The 17,014-nt window shown below is 36.7% G+C and overlaps 1 protein-coding gene and 1 pseudogene across 1 annotated transcript in view; both read left to right on the forward strand.

The window, feature by feature from the left end:
- The window catches only part of MCPH1 (microcephalin 1), a 341,986-nt gene that overhangs the window by 142,372 nt on the left and 182,600 nt on the right, over positions 1–17,014 (forward strand). The gene's annotated exons all lie outside the window — the stretch shown is intronic.
- On the forward strand, positions 384–1,043 carry LOC118840970 (annotated as a pseudogene).

Below are 17,014 nucleotides of genomic sequence, written 5' to 3' on the forward strand. Positions count from 1 at the left end.
ATTTCAATTAAATAAAGGACTTCCAAAGAGAAGCCTTAAGGCACTTATTAAAGCTGAACTGTTTACATTCCTACATGAAAAGATTATATTTACAACTAAAGAGACCTTTCTCAGTATTGGAGTAGTTAGAGGCAATATATGTGTATACGTGTATGTGTATGTATGTGTATATATATGGGTATGTATGTATATATATGTATATGTATGTATGTGTGTGTATGTAGACAGAGGGCACAGGGTGAGTTGAATATCAAGGGATGACACCTAAAAAATAAAATTAAGTGTTGAGAGGAATGTACTGGGAAAAATAGAAAGGGAGAGGTAGAATTTAGTAAATCATCTCACATAAAAAAGGCAAGAGGTCTCCCAAGTTCATGGCGTGCCACCTTGCTTACCCGCCCTGCAGTCCTTTACCCGCTACCTGGCCCCGTGCCCTTGCCTCTCTCCCCGCGCCCCGCTCTCCTTCCTGCCTACCGACCCCTCGCAGACATGTCCGAGAGTCCCGCATACATGTCCTTCTTTGGCGACATGGGCGCCTCGTCCACCATGATCTTCAGCGCTCTTGGTGTGGTTTATGGCACAGCAAAAAGTGGCACTGGTATTGCAGCCATGTCAGTCATGCGACCTGAGCTGATCATGAAGTCAATCATTCCTGTCGTCATGGCTGGTATCATCGCTATCTATGGTCTGGTGGTGGCTGTTCTCATTGCCAACTCTCTGACACCAACAATCACACTGTTCAAGAGCTTTCTTCAGCTGGGAGCAGGCCTCAGCGTGGGCCTGAGCGGGCTGGCAGCTGGCTTTGCCATTGGCATTGTAGGTGATGCTGGTGTTCGGGGGACAGCACAGCAGCCCTGACTGTTCGTGGGGATGATCCTGATTCTGATCTTTGCTGAGGTGCTTGGGCTATACGGCCTGATTGTGGCCCTCATTCTCTCTACAAAGTAGACCCTCTTTTCCCATTCTTCCCAGTGCCCCATCTCCCACTCCCCCCACTGACCCCTTCAGCCACAGAGTATGATGTAAAGACGCGTCTTGAACCACCCCATACCTCCCAATTCGCTCCAGAACGAATGGCTTGACACCTGGTGCAGTTGTCCAGTCGGTAGTTGGTCTTGTAAATGCGAAGTGTCTTAGTGACTCTTCTGTCTGTGTCGCACCGCACTGGATTGAATGGTGCCTGAACTGGGCCCGGCTGGGGCTGAGGCCTCCTGGGATCGGCCAGGCAGCTGTGCAATCTCCCTACCCATTTGCTGTTAGTACTCTGTGTATAAAGATGAATTAGATTGACATTTTTCTCTTCACTGGATGTTTATTTATAAAGATTTGACATGTTCATAAAAAAAAAGGCGAGAGATAGCTTTTAAAATGCAGAGGAAGAGGGAAGAGGTGAGACGGAATAAGTGAGCCTTACTCTCATCTGACTTAGCTTAAGGAGGCAATAACATACACACTCAACTGGGTATGGAAATCTGTCTTACCCTACAGGAAAGCAGGGGGGGAAGGAGATAAGAGAAGAGAGATAATAGAAGGGATGGCAGATTGGTGGAAGGCTAATCAGAAGCAAAAACTTTTGTGGAGGGACAGGTCAAAGGAGAGAATAGAATAAATGGAGGGGAGGACAGGATAGAGGGAAATATAGTTAAGTCTTTCACAACATGACTGTTATGGAAGTGTTTTGCATCACTGCACATGTATAACCTATATCGAATTGCTTGCTTTCTCAGTGAGAGTGGGTGGGAATGGAGGAAGGGATTGAATGTAGAACTCAAGGCTTTAAAAACAGATTTTTAAAATTGTTTTTACATGCAACTGGGAAATAAGGTATACAGGCAGTGAGGTTTAGAAATCTATTTTGCCCTACAGGAAAATAGAAGGGAAGGCAATAAGAGAAGTGGGTGTGGGATAAGAGAAGGGAGGGCAGATTGGAGGAAGGGGTTATCAGAATGCATACTGTCCTGGAGTAGGGGGAGGGGAGAGATAGGGAGAAAATTTGTAATTCAGAATCTTGTGGAAGTGAATGTTAAAAAAAAATAAAATAAAAGTGATTCAGAGACTCAACAAAACTCTAAAATAGCAGCAAGGAATAATTACTGCATTTATGAATCCAAGATTAATATATGATTACTCTGAAGTCGAGGGTAAAGGAAATATTTGTTTCAACTCCTAGAAAAAAAATACCATAAAACAGTTCTTGTCCTTGTTTTAACATTTGGTTAGTATTCTGTGTTGGCAACAATGATTTCTGCTTTTTTCCTAAAAGAACGTGATTTTTCCTTTATTTTGTTTGCTTTGGAACATATTACACCTATTTTTTGTTTTGATTTTGATAAGAATAAAGCAAGCCAGGTTGTTTATAAAGACACTAGAACTTTACATTTTGGTGCTATGCTGAGTTGCCAAATATACTGATCATTGCTCGATATTTATAAAGTTACTACGTTTAAGTTATTAAGCAGATTTAAAACATCAACCATTTCCATTTTATAGGGTCACATAAAATGGATGGATTACAAGTAGGATAATTTATCTATCCTCACTTTACAGAAAAAGACAAAAAACCCCATTTGATCCCCGATTGTTTTTCAGCTTTTCCCACTTTGGCATTATCATAGTTTCAACAATCCTTTATTTGTCAGCTTTATGTCTCTAAACAAAAATTCATTATTATTGACTCTTCACTAATCACCTCTTCATGGAATTAGCCATTCTTGTTGATGGGCTTCTGCAGATATCTGTTGCTTTCAATAGCTGTATCACCTCTGGTGGCAGTGATAGTAGCCAGAAAGAATGATGACATTGATATTGTGGACTGTATCAAAGTTTTATTTGTCCATTTTCTGACTACTTTGATTTGAGGGAAGGCACTCATTTATATTAAAGATATTATAGGTGCAATGTAAAGATAGTCAGGAGACTTACATTCTATGGAAAACTGCTGCTATAAGCAGTGTGATCTCAGCGTTCCTTGTCTGTAAAGTGGGAGTTGGACTAAACGGATTTTTAGAGGTTCCTCCAACTCTTAGCTTATAATCCTATGGTCTTCCATAATCCTTAAACTCTGTTCCAGCAATGAAATTTTATTCTCTAAAGCAATGTTGTCAAACTCAAATAGAAATTGAGATCACTGAAGCATACAGAAATATCCCTACAGGCTACATAGTTTTAAAATGCAGTATTAACTTTTTTATTGTATTTTTTGTTAAACGTTTCCCAGGTACATTTTAATCTAGTCTGGGCCACACCTGGAAGTTTTATGGGCTGAGTGCAGGCAGTATGTAGGCTGCATATTTGACACTTCTGCTCTAAAAGACCAGGCATCTCATTTTTAATATCTGTGATGGCAAAAACAAGCAAATTATAGACTTTCCAATAAAACAATTGAAGAAAATGTCTTCCCAGTATATTTTTATCTTCTACATCTTAAAATTTTGCTTATAAGTACATCCTGGTTACTTAGGGGAATACCCTTCTATGCTTTCAGAGGTTGTTATTTTATCACTTTCAAAACTAAACTAAAATGAAATTATAAACATATACGGTAATTGCTTATAATGGGTGTTTGACTTTGGATAAAGAAAAAAACACTTGATATAATAATTAAAAATCATATCCTAATATTGTGGGAAATGTTAGAAAAACCAAAGGAGTGGTCTGTGGTATAGATCTTATTCCCTTGAAAGCCCTGTCAGTTCAAGTGGTCTCTATGAATGAATTATCATTGTAGATTTGTTTGCCTCCAACTTGTTTGGGATATAAATACTATATTATTTTGTTATTAGAAAATATACCACTTGGAAATCCTGAATCTTTTCCTGAAGGCATTTAGAGCATTACAACAGCTAAATCACCACAGCTGTTCTTCAGGATTTAGTCCTCAACAGTTGTACTCATAGACAAAGCACTTGTTATCCCCAAGATAAGAGATCTTTAAAATGAATTAAGAAATATGAAAATTGGCATTTCCAGTATAGTAATAGCTTAGGCTAATGCCCTGATGTAAAGATTTAAATGTTGTTCAGTTAAACTAGAATTAAAATATTCTTCTCTTTTTTAAAGAAATTCTTTTATATGGAGAGCTTTATGAAAAACTTTTAGTTTCTTGAATATCCTAAAGAAAAAAATAGAGAATTGAGACAGTTACTCATCATCATCATCATATCATCATCATCAGTTTTTGTTTGTATTTATATCCTTCAAACATCCGGAATACCGAGAGTTTGACTGTAACACAACCTCCTGCTATGTCAAATCATGCAATAAAAACCACAGTATATGGAGGGAAATGGGATTAGGGGCACAATGCTCAAAGACTTCATCAGTGACCCATCAAAAAGATAAGAGCCTGGAAATTGCATTATGCTCAAAGTGTTCATTAACATATCAATCATATTGAAACAAATTTGTGTTTTTGAAACATGAATTAAACGTGAATTATAGCAGAACTGACTGCATATTGCATATTATGCAGTTTCTAGTTTCAAATATCTTTTAAGACTTCATCCTGAGGTAAGAGATTATTGTTTTTATATTTTAGTTTGAAAATGGTTCATCTCAATACCCATAATTTTACCTTCATGATACTTACATAACAAGTATTAAAAGTGATAAGAGAAATAACATGGAGAATTTAAGTGGAAAATTCTAAGCATACGGGAAAGTGTAGAAGAAAGTATGATTGTAGGAAAAGGAAACCAAGAGGTCCAGAAGAGGTCAGTTAATTGCTGTTAAAGGAAAAGAAAAATAAAGTAGAACTTTCTGAAATAGGAAGCATAGACTGACATCCTAATGGCTTTCTGGAAATCAAGTGTGAATTTTGGGAATTATAAATATTGCTATCATGGGAATTTTATAGCAGGAGAGAGTATACTTTTAAAATATTCTGTTTCAATATTTTTAAATTTAATTTTTTGGGTTATATTTTAAGTTCTGAACTCCCTCCCTCATTCCCTCCCCATCCCACACTACAGAAGGCCCCCATTTGACAAAGCTATGTGTGGATATTTGTGTAAAACCATGTTATGCATATTTCTATTTATCAGTTATTTCTCTGGAGGTGAATAGCATCTTCCTTCATAGGTCCTTTATAATTGATTTGAGTATTTATAATACTGAGAATATCTTAATCGTTCACAGTTATTCTTCAAACAATATTGCTGTTACTCTATCCAACGTTTCTTAAACTGTGGGTTGCGGCCCCATGTGGATCTCATCCACTTTGTGTACCTCTCTCTCTATTTCCCCTTGTAGTCCTAGGGAAAGCTAAATAAATACTATGGGAATAAACTGTAGAGACAGACAGATACAGACAAAGAGATAGAGAAGAAGGAAGAAGAGGAGGAGGAGGAAGGAAAAAGGAAGGAAGGGGAAAACCGAAAGGAGTGGGGGGAAGAGAAAGAAATGATGAAAGGGATGGTTTCAGAAGCACCTCTAAAGACTTACATGAACTGATGCAGAGAAATGAAGAGAAGCAGAAGAACAATTTATTAATTGACAAAAAATATAGTAAAGACAAAGAACCTCAAAAGAATTAGGAACTTTGAACAGTGTGATAACCAACCATGATTCCAGAGGACTAATGATGAGCTACCCTCCTCCCAATAGAGAGGTAAAGGAAAAAGAGTACAGATGAAATATACTTATTTTGGACATGCCCAATGTAAAAATTTGTTTTGATTATACAAATTCATAACAAGGGTTTTGTTCTTTCTTTGTTCCCAGTTATGAGTGGTTTTGGTGTGAGAGGGAGATAAGGTGGATTTTTGCTGATTGAAAAAAATATAATTTTAAGAATAAAATGACTACAGCTTAGTTGTTAAGGTTTTTTAATGTTTAAGCAACCATCTAAGGAGGTTTCCCAGGATAGCTATCTTAATTTCTTACCTAGCTGCACTATTTTGAACTTCATGCTCTTGGAAACCTCAACATCCTGCAAGATCACATCAACCCTAAAACTTATGCCGCCTCAGTTCCCCCTGCCCTTTGGACCTCTCCTTCCCTCTGGCTAGAGAAAGCATAGGGTTGACAGTGAAGAGCTCTTTCTAGATCCTCCACTGTAATGACAATTTAGATTTGAAGATCTTTCCCACTCATTAATAGGCCATGTGACCTGCTTACGTCATAGGAAGCCTACGTCACGTGTGGTGGGAGGAGCTTACTGAGAGGAAAAGGAAAGTGTGTCACAGGAAATGGGGGAAGAACAGTTAGAGCTGAGGAAAAGAGCAGAGCTGTGCTGTGCTTTGAGTGTGTTTGTGGGAAGGCCCCAGCAGAGGGGCAGAAGGTTATGGGATGGCGAGGCTCTATGCTGTGATACTGTATTTTAAGTTCCTTGCTTTTTGATAAAGTGGGCTTACTGATTCTGGGAGTGGGTTGCTGCTTGGATTGGTTGGACTTATTGGTTATGGGATTTGGTTTTCTTGTATCTGAATAAATGTTTTATTTCTTCTACGTTCTATATGGAGAGTCCCTCACATTTTGCTATACAGAACTACATAGGCATATGTTTATTACCTTGCTAATATATCTATTTAAGAGGAGTGAACAGAGCAGCCACCTTTTCCACTTCCAGCCAGCTGTGCTCCTCTGGGCTTCATCATGCCCAGCCCTGCCCCCTGCTCCTCCACCCCCCACCCCAACACACATGCCCTGCTTTTCAGCTTCCTTTTATGTGTTGTCTTTGCCTCATTTAATTGTGAGCCTGGGGACAAGGATTGTCTTTTGCCTTTCTTTGAATACTCATACCTTAGCACAGTGCCTGGCACATAGTAGATACTTAGAAAATATTTATAAATGCCTACTATGTGCCATCCACTGCAATAATTTCTTTACAAACATTTTCTCATTTGAGCCTTACAACAAACTTCTGAAATTATTATATTCTCATTTTACAATTGAGAGAAAACTGAGGCAGAGGCTAAGAAGTTACTTGCCCAGGGCCATGTTATCTAGTAAGTATGTGAGGCCATAGTTCTTTTTTTAATGACTTCAAATTCAGCCCTTTATCCACTGTGCCACCTTGAAGCTAATCCCTAACTAGACTCTTCCAGAGGAAACAAAATGATTAGTGTCTCAGAGAAGAAACCAGAAATCTGAGCAGTAGATATAGATTAGTAAAATAAAAGTATATTCTATTTAATGGAATTTATGTGCAAAGTGAGGTCTTCAAATGACTGATACAAGTTATTTGCCTGAGAGATACTTCTCAAAAAGCCTTTATTGGGAGCAAAAGCATCCTGATTCTAAAAGAAGAATTCCTGTCTCTTGGGGAACTAGACAGAATATTCCTAATCTAGAATTATAAATGTCATACTAGACCAACCTCGTTTCCTTTTTTGACAGGGTGATAGATTTTAACCAGTCATTAGAGGACTAGAAAGGGGAATATTATATTGTGTACCTAGATTTCTGCAAAGCATCCGTCAGATTAGTATTCTCCTTGTGTGTAAGATGTTCTGTTTTTTTGCTATGGAATAGTACATCTATCCGTAACTGTTTTAATTTCCCTGAGGAGTCATCATTGAAGGATTTAATATCAGATTGGAAGAAGCTCCCTCGCAATGTGCCTCAGGGGTCTGCGTGTGGCTTGCTGTTGCTCATGATTTTTTTTTATCAGTGGGTTGAATAAAGACACAAGTGATAAGGTTATTAGATTTGCAAATGACTAAGCTGAGGGGGATAACTTACATCTCATATGACAGCAAAAGGAACTAGAAAGATATCAGGGTGGAATAGTAGGCCAAAACTAATAAGAAGAAATGTAATAGGCATAATTTTAAGTTCTACTCTTAAGTTCAGATAAATCAATTTCACAAGATAGCATGGAGGAGGCATCACTAGACTACATTTCGGATAAAAAACAGTGGAGCATTTTTGGTGGCATGCAAGCTCTATATGACATAATAGCAGAGCTCTGTCTCTAAAGGTGCTAATATGTGATCTTTGGTTGTATTAAAAGAAGGCACAGTGTCCAGAACAAGGGAGGTAACAGTCTTTTATGTTCTGCATTGGTCAGACTTCATTCAGAATGATAGTGCAGTCTCTATTCCTCTGTCTGTAGCAAAGAAACTAGAAACAACTAGTAGAAGTGAAAATAGAGACCTTATTCTGCTACCATGAATTTTTATGGGATCTTTTGTAGTTCAGGTTATAGAATACATGTATAGCTACTTGCTAGAGCAGGGAGAGGAGTATCACAATTTTTAAGGGGATGGATGAAGAGGATTCAATTATCATCCTTCTTAGAATGACTTAAGGTTTTTTTTCCCCTAGGTGAAAGAAAACAACAGAATGTTAGTTATTATTAGCAATTATTATGATAAGATGCCTCACTTATGTCTTTTCTAGAATGCTCTTAAAATAAAAACAGAACTCTATGCCACATGTTTGGTGACAGCCACCATCGTTAGAGAGGCAAGTAAATTTTAAGGTTTTTTTTTTTCCTTAATCACCTAACTACTACAGTTTGGCTTTCTGTTCTTTTCTTTCACGGTGGTCATCATCAGATATGTGGCACAGAGCTCTGTTTTTATTTTAAAAACATTCTAGACAAAGTACAAGTGTGACTTCTTATTGTAATAATTACTAATATTAGCTAACATTTCTGTAGCCCTTAATGTATGCCAGGCATTGTGCTAAGAGCTTTATAATTATCTCTCTTCACAACAACCCCAGGAGGTTAAGTGCTATTATTATCCCCATTTTACACAGGAAGAAACTGAGGCAAAGGTTAATGACTTAGCTAATGCCACACAACTGGTAAGTATCTTAGGCTGCATTTGAACTCAGGTCTTCTTGACTCCAGGCCCAGCACTCTATCCACTGCACCACCTAGCTGCCCCTACAGAAGATCACTTATAAGATAATGGCTTTTTAAAGATAAATATTAACAATTTTTCAGGTTTTATTTGGTTTAAGTACCTAAAATTTGAGGGAAGTTTAACAAACTGAGTTATTATCATTGACTGTCCCCTTTGGAAGAATAATAGAGCATATGGTAGTAAGTTCATTTAAGATTTTTATTGTATAACAAAAATTCCCTTCACTCCAAACTTTCCCATTAATGTGAAGGGTCCCACCATCCTCTTAGAAATATTTCCAGCATCTTAACTCATTTGAAAGACCTTTTAATACAGTTGATTCTGGAGCAGCACAATTTTTAATCCTTTAATTAATTTTGATGATTTGAAGTCTAGGCTTATAACCATGTTACCATCCTTCACATCTCAGTCACACTCATCCCACATATCCAATCTGTTGAAAAAACTCTTCATTTCTACTTTTACATCATCTCTCCTTTATATCACCTCTCCATTCACAACCACCACCCTAGTACCAGCCCTTATTACCTTTCACCTGGATTATTGTAATATTCTTCTAATTGGTCTCCTTGCCTCAAGGTCTCTCTGCCTTTCTAGGCCATCCTCCACTTACTCACAGTGATTTTCCTAAAGCAAAGGTCTGTCTCATTCTCCATACTCAATATTTATCTCCAGTGGCTCCCTATTACCTTTAAAGTCACATGTAAATTTCTCCTTTGGCATATAAAATCCTTTATAAATTGACCCCTTCCTACTTTCTAGTCCTCTTACATTTTGCCACTCTCCACGTTTAATTACTTCCATGGTACATCATCCATTGAAATGTGAGTTCTTTGAGAACAAAGACAATGTTTTTGGCTTTATCGCTCCAATGGTTAATATAGTACCTAGCATATAGTAAGTGCTTACTAAGTATTTGTTGACTGACTGATTAGCTCAGGCAATAGGATCATAGTATCATAGAATTTAGAGTTGGAAGGGACTTTAAAGATAATGTAGCCACTGATTTTATAGATGAACAAATGGGCGTAAAGAAATTAACTACCTTACCTAGGATTACATGAGTGGTGAGTAACAGAGCCAAATTCTTACCCAAATACTTTGACTTTAAAGCATAGGTCCTTTTTACTGAGAAGAACTAAAAGTGTACTTATTTGGTTTCTAGTAGCAGATATTAGGTACTTTATTCAGAATTTTTCACTTTCTGATTATATATAATTTCCTAATGAGAATTATCTCTCCTTGTTACTGTGCTTGATACATAAACTACATCTTACAAAGCATTTATTTTATTATTCACTTGTTTTATAATACACGTGGTGTCCCCAAAAATCTTGGTGCAGTTTCAAGCTACTAAAGCTCAAGACTTTTGGAACAGCTGCTATAGTAGGGGTGAACAACCACACCACTACCACCTTACAAATAGTTAGCTAAAATGCCTGCATCATTCTAAAAAAAGATTGAACACCTTCCCCCCAACTTAAATGTATTTTACTTGTAAAATAAAAGAATAAGGTAAACTTTGAAAATACTATGAAATTGACCAGATTCTCATGGCTAGATCTATGGTTATAGACTTCAAACTGTCAAAATTAATTAAGGGATTAAAAACTATGCTGCTCCAGTACCAAGTGTATTAAAAGGTCTTTCAAATGAATTGTTTGAAATATTTCTGTTTTCTTACTACACTGGATGTTCATCAGTGAATCAACACTGGGCTATATTCATTATTTTTTTTCTGACAACTTATTTAAAAACCCATTATTGGAAGATTTTTTTGTTGTTTATTACCTTTTATTTTGATCCTTTTCTTTTTAAAACTCCACTTCTATTAACTCTTAGGCATAAAGTTTATTCTGTATGGTTTTCAACTAGTCTTAACTACTTTGCAGTTAGACCCTAATTATTTTGACTGTCACCTACTCTCAAAGTGGGGAAGAGGCCTCAGAGCCCATCTTGTCCACCCTGTACCTATACAGGAATCTTCTCTACAACATTACCAGCAAGTTATCTGACTGTCACCTCACATGATATTTACACGCCCACTACCTCCCATTACACTTTTGGATGGTCCTAGATGTTAGAAAGGGGTTTTCTTAACATCACATAAATCTGCCTCTCTTTAGTTGTACCTACTTCTGCCTTCTTGAGCAAAGCAGAACAAGTCTATTTCACCTTCCATATAGTAGCCCTTCAAGTACTTTTCTCATCTATAACATCGGGATGTTGATACTTGCATTGCCCACCTCAAAGGCTTATTGTGAAGAAAAGTGCTACACAAACCTTTGCCATGGATATTCTCCATTCTCAGAATGCTCTCTCCTTACCTCTTCCTCTTGGCAGGGGGTGGAGGAGGGGATCAGGACAAACATAACAGGGTAGCAGGGAAAATTTGTAAGGAGGGAGAATTTTTGGGAAAAGAACACAAGTTCAGATTTGGGCTTAAGATATCTCTGGAATATTTAGTTTGATATATGCAATAGGCAATTGGAGATGTGGGACCGAAGTTCAGGGAGAGTGGGTATGTATATAGTTATAGCTAATATATAGAGATATATAGACATACATAATATCTATCTATATATCTTGGTGCTTGGAATGTAATTATGTGGCAAATTAAGTTGTAATTACAACTAACCTAATACTTTAAAAATTCTTTATATTGATAAAAATGATTACTATGCTATTACTGTCCTGAAGGTGGTGACCAGTATATCCTATTAAATGCAGCATTTATTATGTAAATTTGATTTTGAGGCAGTTTCTTCATTCAATACAAAGAATTAGGTTACTCTTGCTCATTCCTTTCATTCTTGTCTGACTCGTCATGACCCCATTGGAGATTTTCTTGGTGAAGATACTGGAGTGGTTTGCCATTTCTTTTTCCAGCTCATTTTACAGTGGAGGAAACTGAGGCAAATGGGGTTAAATGACTTCTCCATGGTCACAGAGCTAGTAAGTGTCTGAGGCCAGATGTGAACTCAGGAAGATAAGTCTTCCTGACTCTAGGCCTGGTACTCTATCCACTGCACCACCTGCACCCTGCCCCAAAGAATTAGAAGCCGCTAATTGTATTTTAAATAGAGAGAGCTCCTTTACCTATTTGGTCACTTCTCACTTTTCTTTGCTGACCTATCATCCATATCACAGTCTCTGATTGTTAGCGTGCCCAGGGTTCTGTCCTAGGCTTCTCATTTATCTTTACACGTTCTCATTTGGTGATTTCATCAGTTCCATAAATGAAAATTGATGGCTTAATTATCATCTTTATGATGATGACTTATAGATCGATATATCTAATCCTTATGTTCTCAGATCCAGTTCCATAGACATTTTACCTCAAATTCAACATGTTTAAAATAGAACTCATTCTCCTTTCTCCCAAAACTGTCCCTTCTTCTGGACCTGTTTCTGTCTGGCACCACTTTCCCTTCCATCACCCAGGTTCTGAACTTCACTGTCATCCTTGACTTTTCACTCTAATTCACCCCACATAGCCAATCACTCTCCAGATCTTATCATTTCTGTCTCCATATTTCTTGTATAAGTGCCCTGCTCTCCACTTAGAGAGTCTCTTCCCTCAGTTAAGTCATCATTGACTCTCATCTAGACTATCCTATAGCCTTCTAATTAGTTTCCCTTCCTCAAATCTTACCTTACCTGATCTGTCATCTACATAGCGACTAAAGTGATTTTCTTAAAGCATGCCTTCCCATGTCACCTCTGTACTTAGTTAACCCCAGTGGCTTACTGTAACTTTCATGATCAAATATAAACTCCTGTTTGGAATTTATAGCACTTTACAATGAAATCTCATCCTTCCTTCCCAGGCTTATTGCGTATTACTCTACATACTCAACATTCTAGCCAAACTGGCCTTGCTCTTCCTCATATATCTCTTGTTTCTGTATTTTTGCAGTAACTGCCCTCTGCCATTCCCAAATTGCTCTCCTTCCTTATTTCCACCCTCTTCAAATCCTCTCATTTCCATCAAAGCTTCACTCAAGTACCATTTTCAACATGAGGCCTTTCCTGATGTGGTTAGCTATTAGAGTCCTCCTTTCTCCGCCCCTGCCACTAGGTTACCTTGTATTTATATATGCCTATTTATGTATATGCTGTCTTCTCCATTAGCATAATAAACTCTTTGAGAAAGAAGATATTTCATGTTTGTCTTTTTGTCCTTAGCACCTGGAATAATGCTTAGAGTACAGTAGGCATTTAAGTGCTAATTGATTGATTGATTCATTCATTCATTTTTTAATAGCTTGCTATGTGCAGAGCATTGTATGAGGTGCTTGGAGAAAAAAAAATTTAAAAATAACACATAACATCAAAGGATCATAAACTTAAAACTGGAAGGGTCCTTAGAGGCCGTCAAATCCAATAATTTTATTTTAGCAATGAGGAAACTGAGGTGCAGGGAGATTAAGCAACTTGTCCACGATCAAACATTTCTTCACGTTGTTTATGATATATTGTTTCAGTATATTTAAAATGGAAAATGGGACAAAAGACAGTCTTCCCTTTTTGTTCAGTAGTCCTTCTTTATTTAAAATGAAAATGATCTTAGGAAGATCTGTTGGTTTAATAATAAGGCAACTGTGTAACAAAGAAAAAGCAATTATTTCACTTCAACAGGATTTTTAATTATGTGATATGACAGCAAAAGCAGTAAAACTATTGTTTTCATATCATAATTTTTTTTGGCATCATATAAAGGTTAAAGAAGTACTGTGTGTGTGTGTGTGTGTGTGTGTGTGTGTGTGTAGTTCATTAATTCATTTGCTACTGAACACCAGCTTTTCTGTTTCTGTGTTTTCAGATTCTAGAAATCTGATTTTCCCCATTTGCAACGATCTTCTCAAATTAAAGATGGTTATCTAAGGGAAATACCCAAAGCAATTGAGCAATACAGTTTCTCATACATGATTTGGATTGTAAAGCAAATTAGGAAATGTGTTAATTACTAAGTCTCTAGCACAAATTATCTTCAGCAGTTTTCTTAACGTTTAGAAATCGGTCAAACTCAGAAGACACAAATTGTCTTCTAGAAGTTGGTTAGCTTCAGTTGATGTTTTAGTGTGTACTACATATGAACCCAAATGCTACACTGATTGTGAGACTCACTCCCTCTTCTATTAGGCACACTCTACAAGATTATTTTTTTTTCATTTTGATCCATATCTGAAATAAAAAAGATTTGAGACTTTTTCTGTTTCTTTTTGCTGGGCAACTTAAATAAGCTTCTGAAAAGACATACATTGTCATAGTATATGTAAAAAAGATAAGTACGGTGAGCTTTTTTTTAAATGTAAATACTTTGTTGGTTCCTTAAATATTTAAAATGCCAAGTATAAAAGTATCATGGAACAGGAACCAAATGTAAAGAAACAGTACTATACAATTTCCCATTCTCTGCTATCTTTCAGCTAAGCAGCTTAAATACTTGTTGTATAGGAACTCAAACCATTGCACCCTAGAACAAACTACTGCACTATACAGGTATTATAGGTACAAGCCTGATTGTACTTAGTTGCCATATGTCTTTATGCCCACTGAAACTCTCTCACTATCTCTCTGTATGTATGTATATACATACACATATATATATATATAGATATAATACATACATGTATGTGTATATATATTTAATATACCTAAAGAAATATACATATATATGGATAAATAGGGATAAGTGTGTGTTTGCATATATGCCTATTCTTCCTTGTATAGCTCTGTTTTCTCCTACTCTGGCTCCGTGGCTTTTTTGAAATATTTCATATTGTTGGCTACCCTATATTCCTATTACTCTTTATCTTCTCAGTTTCTGTAATACTATTCTCTTACCAGTCTCCTTCAGTAATACTTTGTCCCCCCTCATCCAGTCTCCTCTGTCATAACTATTCTCTATGGTCTTCTCTTTGCTTCTACTTTTCCTTTTTTCAAAATCATCCACAACCTTGAAGTCAGTTGTCAGCTGTATTCGGATGACCATCTAATCTACATTTCTAACCCAGGTCTCTCCCTTGAACTTTAGTCCCATATTTTCTGATGCCTGTAGAGACTGTGTTCAGCTGGGTGTTCCAACAGCACCTCAAGTTCAATTTGTCACAAACTAAACCCACCTTTTCCCAGAAACCTGCCCTTCCTACCAACTTTGCAATTTCTGTTGAGAGCTTTTTCCTAATTAACCAAAGGAGAAACTTAAGAGTCATTTCATTTTATTCCCTCTCCCTCAACTCCACCCTACCCTTCCTCCATGTCCTTTCAACTATCAGGGCCTATCAGTCCTACCTCTACAATATTTGCTTATTCATCCCTTCACTTCACTCACATTGCCACCATTCTAATACAGGTCCTCATTTCCCCTTGCCTAGACTATTGTGATATCTTTCTAATAGGTCTCCTCTCCAATCTGTTTTCTATTCCCATCAATCAGCTTCAAACAACTACCATATTTTTTTGATAAGTAGACCAAGTTATTCCTCTGCTTTAAAAAGAAAATGCAGCAACACCAGCCACTCTTTATTGCAGAGGATAAAATGCAATCTTCATAGTCTCAAAGTGTATCACAGTCTTGCTTCAGCTTAACTTCCCCATTCTTATTAATCACTGACTTTTAATTAAAATGTATTGAATTGAATTCTATTCTACTAAACTGTTTTGGAAATGTTTGGATTTCCATAAAGTTCTAACATTTTTATTCTCTTGGCCTTTTAATTTTGATTCTCTATATTAAAGCCATAAGAATGCTACTCTGCCTCTTCTGAACTCAGCATTATAATGTTGTAGCAAAGAGAAGAACTTAAAAGATTTCAGAAATATGTAAAACACATATCTAGACAAATATGCATGCTGTAGATTCAGATATCTAACAGCCACTGGTCATCCTCTCCCATAGTTTATAATTAAGTCCATATGCAAAATATTTCATAAAATTATTTTTCCCAGTTTCATTTGCAAAATCAGTAGTTTTATTTATAAAGATGTCTGCAGTTTATCAGAATAAATGTCTGTCTTGCCTTTTGGACACATCAGTTGACCATGTAGGCTGTGTTTCATGCTTTCCACTATCCTCTTATATGTCACCAGACATTTTATTTTTCTGTGCTGCATTTTAATCCAGTTATTATTTTTTCTGCCTCATTTCTCTAGGGCAGCTATCTACCATTTATTCTGAGAAGATTTTTCATGATACAAGATAATCGTAAAGTAGTTCATTTAACTTTCCTCCTCAAAGATAAACAATCTTCTAATTCTTTAAGGCTTTCTTTGTCTTACCTTTTACACATACACACACACACACACACACACATACATATGTGTGTGTGTATATATGTATATATATGTTATTTTTGTCTCTCTCTCTGATCCTTTTCCATTCATTTCCATTTTATCTTTATCAAATAAAGACGAACCTGCCATTTGAAGCCCATTTGTTATTTGGACCCATCTTGCCATTTTCCAGTTTTGTTTTATTTTGTAAAGTATATAAGCAAACTCCTTTGGTCATGGTAGTCATTCATAGTATTTTGTTTTCCAGCCATATCAATTGAGAAGCAGTATGATGTAATGGAAAGAGTCCTGGGTTTGGAATTCAGCAACCTAAGTGCAAACTTCAGTTTTGCTGTGTAATTATATGTATGATTTTTGGACAAGTTCAGTTCATTTAACTTCTCTGTGCCTTAGCTCCTCATCAGCAAAACGAGAGAATGGGACATGGTAATCTCTATTGTCCCTTCCAACTCTGTATCTATGGTCCTATGATCATCTCATAGTCCTGCCTGTATAAACCATCTTATTCAGCCTATTTGAGCTATTCTCTGTTCTCCAGATATATCTTATGTTTCCTTACCCAAACCCTTTGTTCATGACATTTCCTCTGCCTATAGCCCTCTCCACAAGTCACCAACTCTATTGTACACATCCATCAACACTTAACTCAAACCTCATCACCTCAGTGAAGCCTTCCGTGACCTCTTCGACATTAATTTATTCCTTATACAAAGTCCCAAAACACTTATAAAATTTTGAAATTGAATCTCTAACTATTCCCTTAAAGCCAAGATAAGACATTTGTCTCATTAGACCTTTTCCCTTCTCCTTCCTTTCCCCTTTTCACAAAGTAGGAAATTAAAAGTCCTGAGTTCCATTGTCTCAAAGCCTTCCCCTTTTAGACTTTATCTGGCATTGGA

This window comes from Trichosurus vulpecula, chromosome 3, assembly GCF_011100635.1.
Source record: "Trichosurus vulpecula isolate mTriVul1 chromosome 3, mTriVul1.pri, whole genome shotgun sequence".
Lineage (NCBI taxonomy): Eukaryota > Metazoa > Chordata > Mammalia > Diprotodontia > Phalangeridae > Trichosurus > Trichosurus vulpecula.